The 18,018-nt window shown below is 38.9% G+C and overlaps 1 protein-coding gene across 2 annotated transcripts in view; it reads right to left on the bottom strand.

The window, feature by feature from the left end:
* The window catches only part of BACH2 (BTB domain and CNC homolog 2), a 393,721-nt gene that overhangs the window by 275,989 nt on the left and 99,714 nt on the right, over positions 1-18,018 (bottom strand). For both annotated transcript variants that reach the window (XM_023742482.1, XM_023742480.1), the window contains exon 2: positions 16,691-16,798. The gene's annotated coding sequence lies outside the window, so the exon portion shown is untranslated. The remainder of the gene's footprint in view (positions 1-16,690; positions 16,799-18,018) is intronic.

Raw genomic sequence — 18,018 nt, 5'->3', positions numbered from 1 at the left:
GATCTGTGTTTAACTTTGCTTTGTTTCAAAGAGAAAAGCTAGGATAATGAAAGGAGGAAAAAAAAAAAAGAAATTTAAATGCTCTTTTCTTTCTGTGTGAAAAGAAATCATAGCAACAGTAATTATAATATAGGCTACATACTAAAATCTAAAAGAAGAAAGGAAAAATTGTGCACCAAATCTTCCCAGTCCAATTTTAATCTCCATCAGAATTCACCTTGCTCACACCTTAATTTTCCTAGGATGTGATCTGTCCAGAATGTTAGTGATTCTGCAGTTATGGATTTTATGTACAATAAAAAATAGTTTCCCTGCTGCTGTTCCGCATGTCCCCCTCTCCAGTCTCTTCCCCTCTCTCTTTCTTGTCTCTTTGTTGTGAATGTCAGGGCCGTCAGTGTCACAGCCTGACATGATTAGTGTTTCTGACATTACACCAAGAAGCAGACAGAGAGCAAGGGGAGCGGGCGGAGGGGAAGGGAGTTAGGATGTGCAGCCATTTAAAGAAGTCAAAGGAAAAAGGAAGCCCAACCTCCTTTCTCTGAGGTTCCTTGATTACAGGGGATCTGAGCAGCTTATAAATCACCTCGGATTTTTCTCATTTATCCAATTAGTTCGCTTTTCTACTCTTCTAGACATCCTTAAGGTGTGGTTCTATTCTGCGAGATCAAAGCCAGTGGCTCTAATAACAGATAAGACAGAATTCGTGATTCAGCAGATTCTAAGGCTGTGAAGTGTAACAATCAAGAGCACTTTGGGAAGATAGCAGCAGTCCATTTCAAGTATCGATTCGCTGCACTTTGTCACTCTAATGATGTTATCTCATTAAAAGAGATAAATGCCCCCACTGTTCTTCCAAGAGCATCTGCTTCTTACTCTTTTCTCTTCTTCAATAGCACGGCTCTCAGCAGCAGCACATTAAAATCAAATTGAAATCCAACGCAAGGCTTGGCTACAGAGCTGCTTACCAAGGCTTCTTTTTAATTGCTTTTTCCGACTCTCGATCCCCCTCCTCTACCTCCTCTCACACAACAGTCATCCACAGAAACAAGCAATATAAAGAGAAGCAGATATAGAAAGTAATCAAAATAGAAACCATTTACTGAGTGCCTACTACGTGCAGGCACCACTGTGTCAACATTTTTACTTATTCCTATTACAATCTTGACAGATAAAGAGAACAATCCCCAGTTTGCAAATGAAGAAACGGAGTTTGACTTGCTCCATAGTTCTTCACATAGCTAACAAGGCCGAGCCGAAACGTGAACAAGGGTCCACATTTAATACAAATACTTTTTTTCCTAATCCTCATTTTCCTTCATGGAACAAATATGTAAATATGACTGCAACTTGATTAAAATAGGTGAAAAAAAGGTAAAAAGGTGGCAATTATTCTTCAGCCTGCTAACACCCAGGAATATAATGCCATAGGCAGTGCAATGGTTTTGTTTCAACAGATTTCTTATTAAATAAAAAAGGTAGCAATTTTCCATAATGAATGTTTTATACATTATTCCTTTGTGTATCAGGACTCTAAAGTACACATTATTAAAGTCTATTAAAGTCTGTATTTAGCAGCATTACTAATGTGCCTTTGGGGAAATTATTACAATGAAACAGCATCAGTCTTTCACAAAATTTCAATTGTTTAATATTCCTTTTCTGATCTTCACTACACGTCTATTTTTAGCTATAATCAGACCTCATCCAAAATGCCACAGTCCCAGCCTAAAGCTGTCACAACAAATTGTTTATGGGTTGGATTTGAAGAAATAGCAAAATAAGCAGATATTGCTAATTTCACCCAACATGGTTTTTTCCCCCATAACTCACTGCAGTTTCCCTACGATTCTAATTAACAGATGCTCCTTGACCACTATGACATGTGATGACACTTCACCTCTCTGGCTAGGGCTGGTTATCTTAATTGCTTACATTTATATCTAATGGAGACTAGCCTCTCAAGATAATGCCACCTTATTAAAGTGTGAGTGAAGGGAGTAAGAAGTATGCAACTATTCCATAAAAGAAACATAAACCAAAAAACAAAGAAGAATATATATTCTGTGATTAATCAAATCTAAATGTTTTCATTTGAACCTAAACGTTCGTTATTTCTGAATAAAAACTTGTTTTCTGAACATCAACTGAAAAACGTTGGCAAAGTATGTAGTTTTATATACTCTAAATAAGCATCTCTCCTCTATCTAGTACGTATATAAATTTCATCACCCAGTATGAAATTTTAAAAAACAAAGCTAATGATGAACATATATTCAAAAGCACAAGGTTCTCTGAAAGCATCTCACAGAACTAAATAATGTTAAGCTTATTTTAAGAGACAAAAGATAACAGGAAGCTGGAAAGAATACAAGCAGCCACCCATTACAAGGCTTCTCCATCACAGAAAGGGAGAAAAAAGTCACTCTAAACAATTAGGTACTCAAATTAACAAGTGGGTTGGCAGAATCTCTCGGTTATATATTTATCCTCATATACAGTGATCCCACTGTTTGAGATGATAGGTTTGCCAAATCAGGCAAATTAGGTCCATTGTTCATGTTCTAAAGATGGACAACTACGGATTAACTAACTAAACAATCATGCCTCCAATCACAAATTAACCAAATAGGATGTAATTTAATTGTATCCATTAAGGTCTAATTGGGAGAGAAAGGGCAGAGTTGAGGACTCTGAGAAGGAAGAAGATAGAAGCAATCCTTTACAGGAACCACAAAGGCCAGAATCCACTGGACGCTTTGTTACAGGGACCAGCGACAAAGAAAGAGGTCGCAACACACAGCCAAGTGTCCAGAGGGCCCCTCTAATTATGCTGTTGAGTGGTGTGAGCTCAGTTCAATATTCTGATGCAGAACAAGAACCCACCTGTTCAGTCAACATTTGATTAAAGCTCCACATGAAGGCTGGGACAGGGTAGCTCATTGGCTTAAAAAAAAAGGAAATCTTATTTTAATCAAGAAAATCCTAGGCACTCTTCTTTAAATTTTTAAGGAATAAGGATGAACAAGATTACAAAACTGGCAATCACTTTGTGTGTGAAAGTGCCACCAAAAAGAACAAAGTGGAACCGAGTATCCTCTTTTGCTCAAGTGAAACCTGTTTTATGGTCAGTAGCTGCAGACACACTTCAAAGAGCTTATCATTATTCACAACTAGAACTCTTAGACTTGAAATTATATTACAGTCATGTCAAAACACATCCTTTCTCCTCCTCTGGGGTGGTTATGGTATTAAAATAAACCAAAAGTCCAGCCTTTCTACTCTGAAGCCTTAATTTACCTCCGACTTGTTTGGAATCTCCATCTTTTCCGACACGGTCATGAGTGAGATGTTAAGGCAGGTCATGTGACACCCTCACCCACATGACAGGGCTTTGCGTGCCCACATGAATCCTTCAGTGTGTGCACAGTCCCAGGGTGGGAGCTGACTTAGAGGTCCTCCAGCACAATTATTCATCTGACGCTCAAACTCCTTGCACAGAAAGGCTCAGGTTTTCAGCTTGTGCCCTGGACCAAGAATACTGGACATCAACCACTGCTCTAGTACATGATCCTCTGAGATTCAGAAGTGTGTCACACACCCAAGAAGAGATTGACTGGAACATGTTTCTGATTAAGCAGAAAGCAGGAGAAGCCTTGGGACTGAAATAAACCAAAAACCAAATCAGTTTCCATCTAGTTGACCCTGACTCATGGTGACCTCATGTGTGTCAGAGTGGAACAGTGCTCCACAGGGTTTTCAATGGCTGATTTTTAGGAAGTAGATCGCTAGGTCTTTCTTCTGCAGCACCTCTGGGTGGATTCAAACTGCCAACCTTTCGGTTAGCAGCCAAGCACTTAACTGTTTGTGCCACCCAGAGACTCCTTGAACTGAAATAGAACCATTAATATTGCTTCCACAGTCAAAATGACTGTATGAAAAAATAATTCTACATAACTTACGTAGCAATTCTCTAAACAGTATGTGTAACTTTTATATATATATGCATATGTACATACACATACACGAGTTATATACATGGACACATATTCAGCTAAGTCTCTTAAATTTAACTTTCATGCCAGATCAACCACCTACTGCATTACGTGGTTTGTTTATTTTAAATATGCACTCTCATACCTCTCAAAAGGGAATTATATTTCTGTCTTCTTACTAAAAGTCCCTGAATTTCCTAGTATGATGCAAATGGAAACAGAGTCTATAAAAATGAAGTTTTTAGAAGGACTAAGGAGCACTCCACCACTCGTCTGTTAGTTTGTCGTATTCTGGTTGCTTGTGTGTTGCTGTGATGCTGGAAGCTATGCTACCAGTACTTCAAATACCAGCAGGGTCACCCATGGTGTACAGGTTTCAGCAAAGCTAAGCTTCCAGACTATGACAGACTAGGAAGAAGGACCTGGCAACATATTTCTAAAAAAGCTGGGCAGTGAAAACCTTATGAATAGCAGTAAAATACTGTCTAATATAGTGTCAGAAGATGAACCCCTCAGGTTGGAAGGCACTCAAAATACTACTGAGGAAGACCTGCCTCTTCAAAGTAAAGTCGACCTTAATAATGTGGATGGAGTAGAGCTTTCGGGACCTTCATTTGCTGATGTGGCATGACTCAAAATAAGAAGAAACAGCTGCAAACATCCATTAATAATTGGAATATAGAATGAACAAAGTATGAATCCAAGAAAATTGGAAGTTGTCAAAAATGAAATGGAACACATAAAGATCAATATCCTAGGCATTACTGAGCTGAAATGGAGTGGTACTGGCCATTTTCAATCAGACAATCACGTGGTCTGCTATGCTGGGAATGACAAATTAAAGGAGAATGACGTCCCAGTCATCATCAAAAAGAACATTTCAAGGTCTATCCTGAAGTGCAATGTTGTCAGTGATAGGATAATATCCATTCCCCTACAAGGAAGACCAGTTAATACGACTATTTTTCAAATTTACACACTAACCACTAATGCCAAATATGAAAGAAATTGAAGACTTTTACAAACTTCTGCAGTCTGAAATTAATCAAACATGCAATCAAGATGCATTGATAACTATTGGTGATTGTAATGTGAAAGCTGGGGAGCAAAAGAAGGATTGGTAGTTGGAAAATATGGCCTTGGTGATAGGAATGATGCTGAAGAATGCATGATAGAATTTTGCAAGACCAACGACTTCTTCATTGCAAATACTCTTTTTCAACAACATGAACAGCGACTATGCACGTGGACAATGCCTGATGGAATACACAGGAATCAAATCGACTACATCTGTGGAAAGAGATGGTGGAGAAGCTCAGTATCATCAGTCAGAACAAGGCCAGGGGCCAACCGTGGAACAGACCATCAATTGTTCCTATGCAAGTTCAAGTTGAAGCTAAAGAAAATTAGAACAAGTCTATGAGAGCCAAAGTATGACCTTGAGTATATCCCACTTGAATTTAGAGATCATCTCAAGAATAGATTTGACACAATGACACACTGAACACAAATGACAGAAGACCAGACGAGTTGTGGTATGACATCAAGGACATCATACATGAGGAAAGCAAGAGGTCATCACAAAGACAGGAAAGAAAGAAAAGATCAAAAGAAGAGACTCTGAAATTTGCTCTTGAATGTTGGGGAGCTAAAGTGAATGGATGAAATGCTTAAGTAAAAGAGCTGAACAAAAGATTTCAAAGGGTGGCTCAAGAAGACAAAATATTATCCTGACATATGCAAAGACCTAGACTTAGAAAACCAAAAGGGAAGAATATGCTCAACATTTCTCAAGGTGAAAGAACTGAAGAAAAAATTCAAGCCTCAAGCTGCAATACTGAAGGATTCTATGGGCAAAATATTGAATGATGCAGGGAGCATCAAAAGAAGATGAAAGGAATAAACAGTCACTGTACCAAAAAGAACTGGTCGATGTTCAACCATTTCAGGAGGTAGCATATGATCAAGAACCTATGGTATTGAAGGAAGAAGTCCAAGCTGCACTGAAGGCATTGGTGAAAAATAAGGCTCCAGGAATTGACAGAATACCAACTGAGATATTTCAACAAATGGATGCCACGCTGGAAGCGCTCACTCATCTAAGTCAAGAAATTTGGAAGACAGATACCTGGCCAACTGACTGGAAGAGATACATATTTGTGCCCATTCCAAAGAAAGGTGATCCAAGAGAATTGGGAAATTATCAAAAAATATCATTAATATCACATGCAAATAAAATTTCCCTGAAGATACTTCAAAAACAGTTGCAGCAGTACATGGACAGGGAACTGCCAGAAATTGAGGCTGGATTCAGAAGAGGACGTGCAACAAGGGATATCACTGCTGATGTCAGATGGATCCTGGCTGAAAGCAGAGAATACCAGAAAGATGTTTACCCGTGTTTTATTGACTATGCAAAGGCTTTTGACTGTGTGGATCATAACAACCTATGGGTAACACTTCGAAGAATGGGAATTCCAGAACACTTAATTGTGCTTATGAGGAACGTGTACATAGACCAACAGGCAGTCGTCTGAACAGAACAAGGGGATACTGTGTGGTTTAAAATCAGGAAAGGTGTGAGTCAGGGCTGTATCCTTTCACCATGCTTATTCAATCTGTATGCTGAGCAAATAAGACAAGAAGCCATACAATATGAAGAAGAACGTGGCATCAGGATTGGAGGAAGACTCATTAACAACCTGTGATACGAAGATGACACAACCTTGCTTGTTGAAAGTGAAGAGGACTTGAAGCACTTACTGTTGAAGATCGAAGATCATTCAGCCTTCAGAATGGATTACACCTCAACATAAAGAAAACAAAATTCCTTACAACTGGACCAATAAGCAACATCATGATAAATGGAGAAAAGACTGAAGTTGTCAAGGATTTCACTTTACTTGGATCCATAATCAATGCCCATGGAAGCAGCAATCAAGAAATCAAACAACGTATTGCACTGGGGAAATCTGCTGCAAAAGATCTCTTTAAAGTGTTAAAAAGCAAAGGTGTCACTTTGAGGACTAAGGTGTGCCTGACCTAAGCCATGGTATTTTCAATTGCCTTATGTGCATGCAAAATTTGGACAGTGAATAAGCAAGACTGAAGGAGAATTGATTCCTTTGTATTATGGTGTTGGTGAAGAATACTGAATATACCATGGACTGCCAGAAGAACGAACAAATCTGTCTTGGAAGAAGTACAGCCAGAATGCTCCTTAGAAGTGAGGATGGCGAGACTTCTTCTCACCTACTTTGGACATGTTATCAGGAGGGATCAATCCCTAGAGAAGGACATCATGTTTGGTAAAATAGAGGGTCAGCGAAAAAGAGGAAGATTCTCAATGAGATGGACTGACACAGTGGCTGCAATAACCGGCTCAAACATAGCAACAATTGTTAAGGATGGTGCAGGACTGGGCAGTGTTTCATTCTGTTGTACATAAGACAGCACTAAACAACAACAAGTAGCTCTGTGGCACAGTGATTAAGCACTTGGCTGTTGACTGAAAGGTGGGCAGTTTGAACCCACCAGCCACTACGTGGGAGAAAGATGTGGCAGACTGTTTCTCTAAAGATTACAGCCTTGGAAACCCTATGGGGTAGTTCTACTTTGTCCTATAGGGTCGCTATGAGTTGGAATCGACGACAGCAATGGGGCAAGGACAATTATTCCTTAAAGATGTAGAAGGTGAGAGCAGATGTGCTATAGTGTCTAGGGGCACTCACTGCTCAGGGCCCAGGATCCAGCTTCTTGCTAGAGTTGTTGTTGCTGTGAAGTTGATTCCGACTCATGATGACCCCATGCACGCTAAAATAGAACTGTACTCCATAGGGTTTTCAGTGGCTGATTTTTTGGAAGTAGATCAGCTTGCCTTTCTTCTGTGGTGTCTTGGGTGGACTTGATCCAATGACCTTTTGGTTAACAGCTGATGTGTTAACTGTCGTACCACCCAGGGATCCCTTGTTAGAATTAGGACTGCCAAATATAGAACACAGAGGTCCAGGTTCAGCAGATCTCAAACTCTTTTCTCAGGACCTCTTTAGATTCTTAGAAATCATTGTTGATCCTAATTAGCTTTTATTTATGTGAGTAATGTCTATCAATATTTACCATGCTATAAATTAAAACAGAAATTTTTGGAACACAAAAGACAAGCACACATCCCGACAGCCATCACTGGGATAATGTTATCACATGGTAGGTAGCCTCCTGAAAAACTGTACCGCATACTCAAGAGAGAAAGAGGATTAGAGGGAAAATTGTGTCTTTGCATTATTATGAAAAAACTATTGACCTTGTAAGTAGACCCCCGAAAGGGTGTCAGAGCCTTTCCCTGCCACAGATCCACAAACCACAGTTTGAGAATCACTGGTCTAGCTCAAATTATGTACATCTGCAGTATCTTTGAACAGGTGCACAACAGAAAAGAAACAATACTAAGTAAGAGGATGTAATGTCCATTTAAAATAATTTGAGCTACTAAATCAAAAGACAGCATCTTTTTCCCAAGCATTTCTCTACTTACTACTGCCTCCAAAATATTACTACATTAAAATGCTCCTGTCTGGTAACATGTCCAATAGGATGACTCCCAAATCCAAATCTCTGATTTGGTCAATGGCTCTACCTCTGTCTTCTGTCTGTCTCATAGATATCTTTATCCAGTTGCACCTCAAACACAAAATAGCAAAAATAGTATTTATTTTAAAATGCTAACTTTTTTGATTATTAATGAATTACACACATACTTACTGTAGGAAAGTTAACAACAACGGAAAAATATTTAAAATTTTAAAAAGAAACAAATACATCCCACAAGCCACCCTCTGAAAGAACCGTTTTTCAACATTTTGGGCAATTTCATTCCAGTCTTTTTACCACGTGTATTTTAAAAATACTGTGAAATTTATATCTTATAGATAATTTTGTTTCTTTTATTTAAAAATATTCTTTATTATAAAGGAAATACACATTGCTAAAGAAAGTTCAGAATATACAAGCAAAAAGAAGGTAATATGCTAAATATTTTTGTTTATTTCCAATTTTTGTTCTATGTGCATACATGTACCTTTAAAAATGAAATAATGAAACTACACATATTGCCATGTAACTTTCTTTTTTCACAATTTATTTGTAACATTTTTTATGTCATTAAATATTCTTTCATCATTTCTTAGTATTTTTATTGTATGGCTGTACCATGGCTATTGCCTTTTAAAAATAACTGTTATAACAATATTATGATGAACATCTTAGCTAAATTTTTGCACACATCCATGGCAGTTTCCTTTCAGCTAAAGTTCTAGAAATGGAATTTCTGGGTCAAAGGTGTGTGTACTTTTGAGGTTTTGATATACACTGTTTAAGTCCTCTTGAGAAACGTGGTTTTTCACTCTAGATGTGTAAGAGAGAGCAAGCCTGGTGGAGCAGCGGTTAAGTGCTCGGCTGCTATCCAAAAGGTCAGCAGTTTGAATCCACAAGCCACTTTGTGGAATAAAGATGTGGCAGTCTACTTCCATAAAGATTTACAGCGTTGGAAACCCTATGGGGCGTTCTACTCTGCCCTATAGAATCGACTCAATGGCAATGAGTTTTTTGGATATGAGAGAGAGAGTCTGATATTCCCATTCGTGAGTAAGTTTTACAAATCCTTGTCAATTTTACAGATAGATAATAAAATCTCATCATTTTAATTTGCATTTCTTTGATTACTGGAGAGGTCGAACATTTTCTTATATTGGTCATATTTTTTCTTCTTGGTTTCTTCTTTCTGTCTTTTGCCCATTTTCTATTAGAGTACTCATCTTTATCTTATTAATTAGCTAACTCACTGCCATATAAGTTGTAAATATTTCTCCCAGTTTCTCTCTCTTTTCTTTTAAAACAGAATACTTCTTGATGAAAAGAAATTTTGAGTTTTTACAGTCAAATAATCTTCCCTTATAATTTCTGCACTAGGAATTAATAAAATCAAACATGTTGCTGTCGAGTCCATTCTGATTCCTGGCGACCCCTCATGTGTGTCAGAGTAGAACTGCACTCCACAAGGTTTTCAGTGGTTGTAATCTTATGGAAGTAGAAATTAATAAGGCCTTCCTTATTCTAAGATCATTTAATTTTTACTTGTATATCTTCCATGTCACTAGTTTTTAAACTGTGCAATAGTTCTTCAAAGGCTGCCTCAAGGGAGATTTGGACATTGCCTTCAGAAAAAAGGCAGTGGAGGATCATTAAATACACACTCGTCATTTGGTGTAATCACTGAGGGGGTCCTCGAAAGGGGAAGAGAGAGATACATTTGTAAGTTACCAATTCTTTATACTGCATCCAGTGGTTCTGTTAACTTGCCCTTAGAGTGTCTGATGCTTAAAACAGAAAATTTTTTAACATTAGGTTTCTGTTTAAATATTCAATCCCTGGGATGTGATGATTCTCCTCATCTTTGCCAGAATGGAAGCTTCAGACGGCAGAAACCTTTGTTTTGTTCACTGACACACTGAAAAGACAGTGCAGGGCACACAGCATTCACCCGATAAACATGTTCTGGAGGAGCTGATGTTTTATCAGTGAGAGTTATCCATTTTAAATCTATTGGAATATCAAGCACCAACACCCAGTGGAGTCAAGTGGGGGAGCTCGGGTAATGAATTCTGAATGTCATTGCTTGGTGTTAAGGAGGTGCAAGCAAGAAAAACTCTAAATGAAGACAGAAACTGAATTTTAGTTTTACTTTTTAGTTAACTGTAGAGATACTGATCTGAGAGTAAAGGTGAAACTGCCTCAAACTTGGCACAGTAGGATGTGGTGCTAAATACTGATAAATATTCAGAGGAAAAAAAAATTCTGTTGGGTAGGTATTAAGCAAAATGGTGGCATCCACCCACCAACAAAGATCAGAGACAAGATTCTACTTCATTTGATATTATGGCATTTGTCCAAAGGAATAAAAACCAGATCTAGCTTTAGAAGAACATAACCAGGAAGAAACGGTTCTCAAGAAGATTAATTTTCACTGTGAGGGGGAAGAGTATTTTGTGTAATAACTGAAAAATCAATTATTTTTTAATCAGATGGAGTGTCCTCATAAATTTAAGGCAGAAAAAAGCATGTGACATGCCTTCATGAAAACAATGATTATGAGGGAGAGAATTTAGGATCAGAATCTCAAGGCTGCTACTAAGGATGAGAAGTCTTTCAAGGGTGTTAACACTGTTCTTGTTAGTGTGGTTTTGTGAAATTACATAGTGGTATTTATCAACTGTATATCATCCTGCTGAACTTGCCTCTACAAAATCCCATCCTGTCAAATTTGCCTCTCATTTGGCTATAATTTTTTTCTTTTTAAGTGGCATACTAAAGTCCTCTCTTTGCAGCATGATAAGGCACAGATAACACAAACTCGAAACATTAATCCTTCTTTTTAGTACAAATTTATAATCTATTATATATAACATATATTACACATATTAACAGGAAAAAGACCAAGAAAGTAGAAACTACAAAGACTTGTGACAAAATTTTAAAGGTAAATCCCAATTATAATTTTAAAAAAATTTTATTTACTTCGTTGTTGTTGAGAATATACTTAGCAAAACATATACCAATTCCACAGTTTCTACATGTACCATTTAGTGACAATGATTACATTCTTTGAGTTGTGCAACCATTCTCACCCTCCTTTTGAGTTCTTCCTCCCCCATTAACAGATATTCACTGCCCCCTAAGGTTCCCATCTAATCTTTTGAGTTGCTGTTATCAATTTGATCCCATATAGATAGTTCTTACAACAGCATAATGTTCAAGGTAGACACTTTCTACTAGTTAAGCTAAATTATTGTTTGCTTTTAAGAAGATTTCAGGGGATAATTTTGGTTTAAGGTTTAAAGATTATCTCAGGGCAACAGTTTCAGGTGTTCATCCAAACTTCATAGATTCAGGAAGTCTGAATCCATGAGAATGTGAAATTCTGTTCTATATTTTCTTCCTTTTGATCTGGGATTCTTCTACAGAATCCCAGATCAAAATGTCCAGTGATGGTAGCCAGGCACCATCCAGTTCTTCTGGTCTCATGGCAAAGAAGGCAGTTGTTCATGGAGGCAATTAGCCACAAATTTCACATCCTCTTCCTATTCCTGACTCACCTTCTTCCATTGTTGCTCCAGGCAAACAGAGACCAATTGTGCCTTGCATGGCCGCTTGCAAGCGTTTAAGACTCCAGGCACTAAGCAACAAACTAGGAAGTAGAACAGAAGCACTGAACAGGTTATTAGGCCAATTAACTGGGATGTCCCATGAAACCATGACCCTAAACCTCCAAACCAAGGAACCAAATCCCATGAGGTTTTTGGCTGTACATAGGCATTCTCAGCAGCTACTCTTTTTTTGTTTTTTTGTCGTTGTTGTAAATATATCTAACTTTTGCCAATTCAACTTTTTACAGGTGTGCAACTTATTGACAGCACTACAATAATCAGCTGGGCAACCCTACCCTTAATCAATACGGTATTTCCATCACTGTTAATCCCCTTTCCCCCTCCCTCCCGCCCCTGGTAACCACTAACAAACTTTGGTCTCTAGACATTTGCCTTTTCTTATCTTTTTTATATAAGTGAGGTTATACAATATTTGTCCTTTAGTGATTGACATTTCACTCAGCATAATGTCTTCAAGCTCTATGCAGCATGTATCAATACTTCATTTCTCCTACTGGCTAAGTAGTATTCCATTGTATGTATGTACTACATTTTGTTTATCCATTCATCTGCTGATGGGCATTTAGGTTATTTCTACTTTTTGGCTTTTGTGAATAGTGTTGCAATGAACATTGGTATACAAGTCTCTGTTTGTGTCTCTGCTTTCAAGTTTTTTAGGTATATACCTAGGAGTGGAATTGCTGAGTCATAAGATAGTTCTATTTTTAGTTTTTTGAGGGACTGCCATACTATTTTTCACAACGGCTGCACCATCTCATATTCCCACCAGCAATGGATAAGGATTCCAGTTTCCCCTCATCCTCGCCAACATTTTTTATTTTGTTTTTCATTTTTAATCTTAGCCATCCTAGTGGGAGACAAATGGTATCTCATGGTGGTTTTGATTTGCATCTCTCTGATGGCTAATCACTGAGCATCTTTTCATGTATTTGGTGGCCATCTGAATGTCCTCTTTGATGAAATGTTTGTTCAAATAATTTGCCCATTTTATGATTGGGTTGTCTTTTTGTTGTTAAGCTGTCAAAGTTTTATATATATTTTGGTTATTAGATTCTTGTTGGATATATGTTTTCCAAAGATATTCTCTCAATCGGTAGCTTGTCTTTTCACTTTTTTTGTAAAGTCGTTTCATAAACAAAAGTATTAATTTTTATGAGGTCCCATTTATTTAGTTTGTCTTTTGCTGTTTGTGCTTTTGTTATTATATTAGATAATCCACTGTTAAAAGCTAGGCCTGACAGCGTTGCCCCTGCCTGGTCTTCTAAGAATTTCATGGTTTTAGTTTGTACATTTAGGTCCTTAATCCACTTTAAATTTGTTTTTGTGTATGGTGTGAGGCAAGGATCCTGTTTCATTTTTCTGCATGTGGAATTCCAATTTTCTGTACATTTATTAAAGAGACTCTTCTTTCCCCATCAAATGGCACTTATAAAGCTTTTGATCAATATAAAGATTGGAAAGTCAGCTCTTACACAAAAGATCTGACGAGCATAAGGCAAGTTGGAAGGATAGTCTTCAAGTCTGCAGAAGGGGTGGGGAGAATGAGGACCCTGGAAAATGTCTGCACCCACAATTTCTTTAACATATAAGGCTTGAACATAAAGCCCAGAAAGTACAACTGTTAAAGGCTGCTTATATTAAAAAAGTGAATAAATGTGAGGATGTCTTCTCTGTATAAATCTTATGAGTTATCAAACTGACATATGCCATGCACACTGGTTTCACGAAAGGCCACCAGATTCATGATGACATTGTGTCCAGGGATGCCTCTGGTTGTTTGCTGTCCAAGAGCCAGAACTGCACCCATTCTTGCTGTGTCTTCAGGTCCTGGTACAAGTAGGAACGTGAGAACTGAAAGGCCCTTTCTGGTAGATGGCAGTTCACTGGCTACCAGGTCAGGCCTGTTAAATTAGTCAGAAAAAATGCAAAAACAGGCCACTTCTCTGTGCTTTGTTTTCTAGAGGTATCTTCTCTGACTGACCCAAAAGAGAGCTATCAATGCCTAACATAATCTGTGCTGGCTTGGTGATTCCCAGGAATAGCACCGAGCCCAGAGCACTGGGGGCTACCTCCCATCCTGACACCTCTCTAATTAAAGTGTTCAAATCAGCTGGAGCGGGTTTGGGAGGCTAGGAGAGGATTACAGTGTATGCACAAGGAAGAAGAGAGTACATAATTCAAATGTCTCCAACTTTCTAGGAACAAATCAACACAGAAAATCAGTCACACCCACAAAACTATTCCCAACGTTCTAACTGTTCTAACTGATGAGATGATTCTCTAGTGTTACTTGTGTCAAAAAAGGGTGGTTTACTTCCCAGAGGGTGACCTACTCTTTGTCTTATGCCAAGAAAACCATAAGAAAATTGTTGACCTATAATACTTACTCATCATGTTTAATCACTACTTAAAATAAAGCACTCACTGGGCCACTTAACTAGAACATAACTTCCCAGGCAACAGACACACCTACTGAGACACTTAAAATTTATGAGCAGTGTGGTTCCCAGCTGTGTGTTAAGAGGGAGCCTATGACATCAAGTCTTGAGTTGCCCTGGAGAAACATGGGCAGAAGCCATCATAGCAAACCATGCTTGCCAATCGGAGATTTCTCAGGAGTTGGCTTTGCTTTTTAGTACACCAAACTCTAAAGAATAGCAGTCAAGGTTTGCATTGACCTACCCTCCCCCTTCCCACAATGTCCCCGGGGGCAGAATATCCTCCCCCACTTACACTATTCCAAAAGCTGACTCCTCTAAGAGTGCTTAAGGGTAAGTATTTAAGTCAGAGCACAGACAAACTCAGCACGTGTCCTTCTCTTTCGCTTGACTCAGCCAAATGAAAACCTCCCAAAAGATTCTTATTTTTTTTCTGAGCTCTTCAGATGGAGTAAAGCAGTAATAGTCTACCATGAAACTTTGATCCAGGGAAATGGATAAATGCACAGAGGTGTTTTCCAGCATCCCTCAAAAGCACTCAAGGAACACGTAGCCCTTCCCACCTTTGAGAAGCAGAATAAATGGCCATGAGAAAAATCACCACTGGAAAGCTGGTCCTTACTAAAAGGATCTCAACAAACTAAATGGGTTTTCTAAAGCCCAGGGATTCTATAACACCTTTTTAAGATCAAATTGCCTAAAAGCACTGTCCAAATTCCATCAGAACCTACAGATAATGCAGTAACATACTTGGGTTCGCAGGCATCTGGAAATGTCACTCCCCTGCTTTAAATCCTTCAGGGGTTCTAAGGATCTGGCCCTTGACTCTCTGGGTCAAATCTATCCCTCCTCCACTCACATGCCACACTCTAGCCCAGTGATTCTCAACCAGGGACAATTTTGCCCCCTCAAGGGATATTAGGCCATGTCTGGGAACATTTTTGGTTGTCATGACTTGGGGGAGGGGAAAGGGATGCTATTAAACGTTCTACAACGTACAGGACAGCCTCCCACAACAAAGAATTACCTGGTGCAAAAGTCACTAGTGCACACGTTGAGAAACCCTGCTCTAGTCATATGAAAATTTGTTGCCAAGCAGGCTATATTTTTTCATACACCTCTGTGCCTAAACATAGACTATTTCCTTTACCTAAAATGCCTTACCCTGCTTTCTCTGTTCAGGAAATTACTACTTATCATCCAGGATCCAACTCAAAATATCACCTCCTTTATACTGTCCTTCCCCAGAGCTGGATGCTCCTTCTTCTATGCTTCCAGAACTTCTGGTACATACCTCATTAGAACACTCACTATGTTGACCCAAAATTATCTGTCACCTGCCAAAGGCAAGGACCAAGTCTTATTCATCATTTATCCCCACAGTGTCCATCTGGTAATCAATCACTTCTTGCCTAATCCATCAGTGAATAAATGGAAACACTGCAGATGCACCTCAGACTCTCTTGCAAAAATGTCTAAGGAACAAGTCTTCCCAACATAAAAAAATAACCAGAGCAAATATTTCTAAAATTCTCATAATATAGGCAGGTGCTCTATTAAGCACTGGTACATGTATTAACTCATTTAATCCTCACAACAACCCTATGAAGTGGGTACTGTCATTATCAAGCATTTTACAAATGAGGAAACTGAGGCACAGAGAAGTTAAGCCACTTGAACAAGGTCACCGAAGCTAGTAGTGGGAAAAGTTGAAATTCCAATCCAGGTAGTCTGGCTCCAGAGTCTCTATATTCCAATATTCATGCCAAGGCAATTATATTAACAATCCAACATTTCAGTACTCACAGTGCTCAAGCAAACAAGTGATGCCTCAGGAGGATTATACAACCATAAAGTGGCCACCAGCTCCCGTGACCCTCCCTGTAAACATAGCACACCTGGGATCTGACAACTTTCTAACATCTGGGATGTTTCTGGCAGGAGAAGCATCCTCCTCACACCATGAAAAGACATTATGAAACCAGGAAAATCATGGTACCATAAAGAGAATACAAGCACTGATCCCCAGAGTACCTCTTACCTTGTTCATGCTGCAGGGACTGGAGCGAGAGATCAGACATGTCACGATGCAAGGCAGCTCTTGAAGATTCTCCTTGTTCCTGGGGCCCTCACTTCCTGAAGCAAACAGCTGCACAGAGAACACAAAAACAGAAGACATCCATCAGCTAGTGCTCAGGAAGACACAGGGCAGTCCTATGTCCGAGGAACTTTCTACCATGATGGCAATGATCTGTATCTGCACTGTCCAATATGGTAGCCACTAACCACATGTGTCAGTGAAAGAACAGAAGACCTTCAACGAGATGGACTGACAAAGTGGCTACAATGATGGGCTCAAGCACAGCAGTGACGGCGCAGGACCAGGCAGTGCTTCATTCTGTTGTATACAGGGTCGCTATGAGTTGGAACCGACTCAATGGTACCTAACAACAACAACAACCGTATGCAGCTATTGAGCACTTGAAATAGCTGAACAGCAACTGAGGAGCTGAACTTTTAACTGTATGTAATTTTAATTAAATTGAAATGTAAATAGCTACGTGTGGCTTTCACCTACCATATTGAGCAGGGCAGGTCTAGAGAGTCAAATCAAGAGTACTAGGGCCACAGACGCTGGGCATGCCACTGGGCAAGAGAGAACTGGGTATTACATGCTCAGAGTAACTGCAGATACACAAGGACAAAAACATCCATCCATTCAAGAGCTATTTTTTGAGCACTTACTAGGTGCTGTGTACTGAGGAAATAGCGATCAATAAGCCAGATGGTCCAGTTACCCACGAGTTTCTAGTTGAGGCTTTGACCTCCCTAGAAAGGGAAAGGAAATAGCTACCTACTAAAACCTACTACATGCTAGACCCAAAGAAATATACAAGTTTACGCTGAAGACTATCAGTGGCAGGGCTTAATAGATAGAACCTTCCATAGTGCTCCTTTGGACATATCATCAGTAAGACCAATCACTAGGAAAAGACATCATGGTTGGTAAAGTAGAGGGTCAGCAGAAATGAAGGAAGCCCTCAATGAGATGAACTGACATGAGTCAAAGCCAACTCAATGGCAACTAACAACACCTGGTTCTTGGATACACTTGAATTACATCTTAAAGTAAAACAGTTTATTGTATGATTCCAGGGTTCTTAATTTGTCAAACACTAAGAAAAAATAGAAAGAAAATACCTTCAACCATTTCAATACATTTTTAGCCTTTTCTTTTGAAAGATGTTTAGGGGGGGATTTGAGAGGAGAGCAAAACATTGAAAGTTCCTTATAATCACCTAACGTGTGTGATTTATTCAGGTCGTGCCTAAGAAGGATGTGTAAATGTGAACTTTCCTATAAAGACTG

The sequence above is a fragment of the Trichechus manatus genome, unplaced genomic scaffold (assembly GCF_000243295.1).
Source record: "Trichechus manatus latirostris isolate Lorelei unplaced genomic scaffold, TriManLat1.0 scaffold00211, whole genome shotgun sequence".
Taxonomy (NCBI): domain Eukaryota; kingdom Metazoa; phylum Chordata; class Mammalia; order Sirenia; family Trichechidae; genus Trichechus; species Trichechus manatus.
This window is presented reverse-complemented; position numbering and strand designations above follow the sequence as displayed.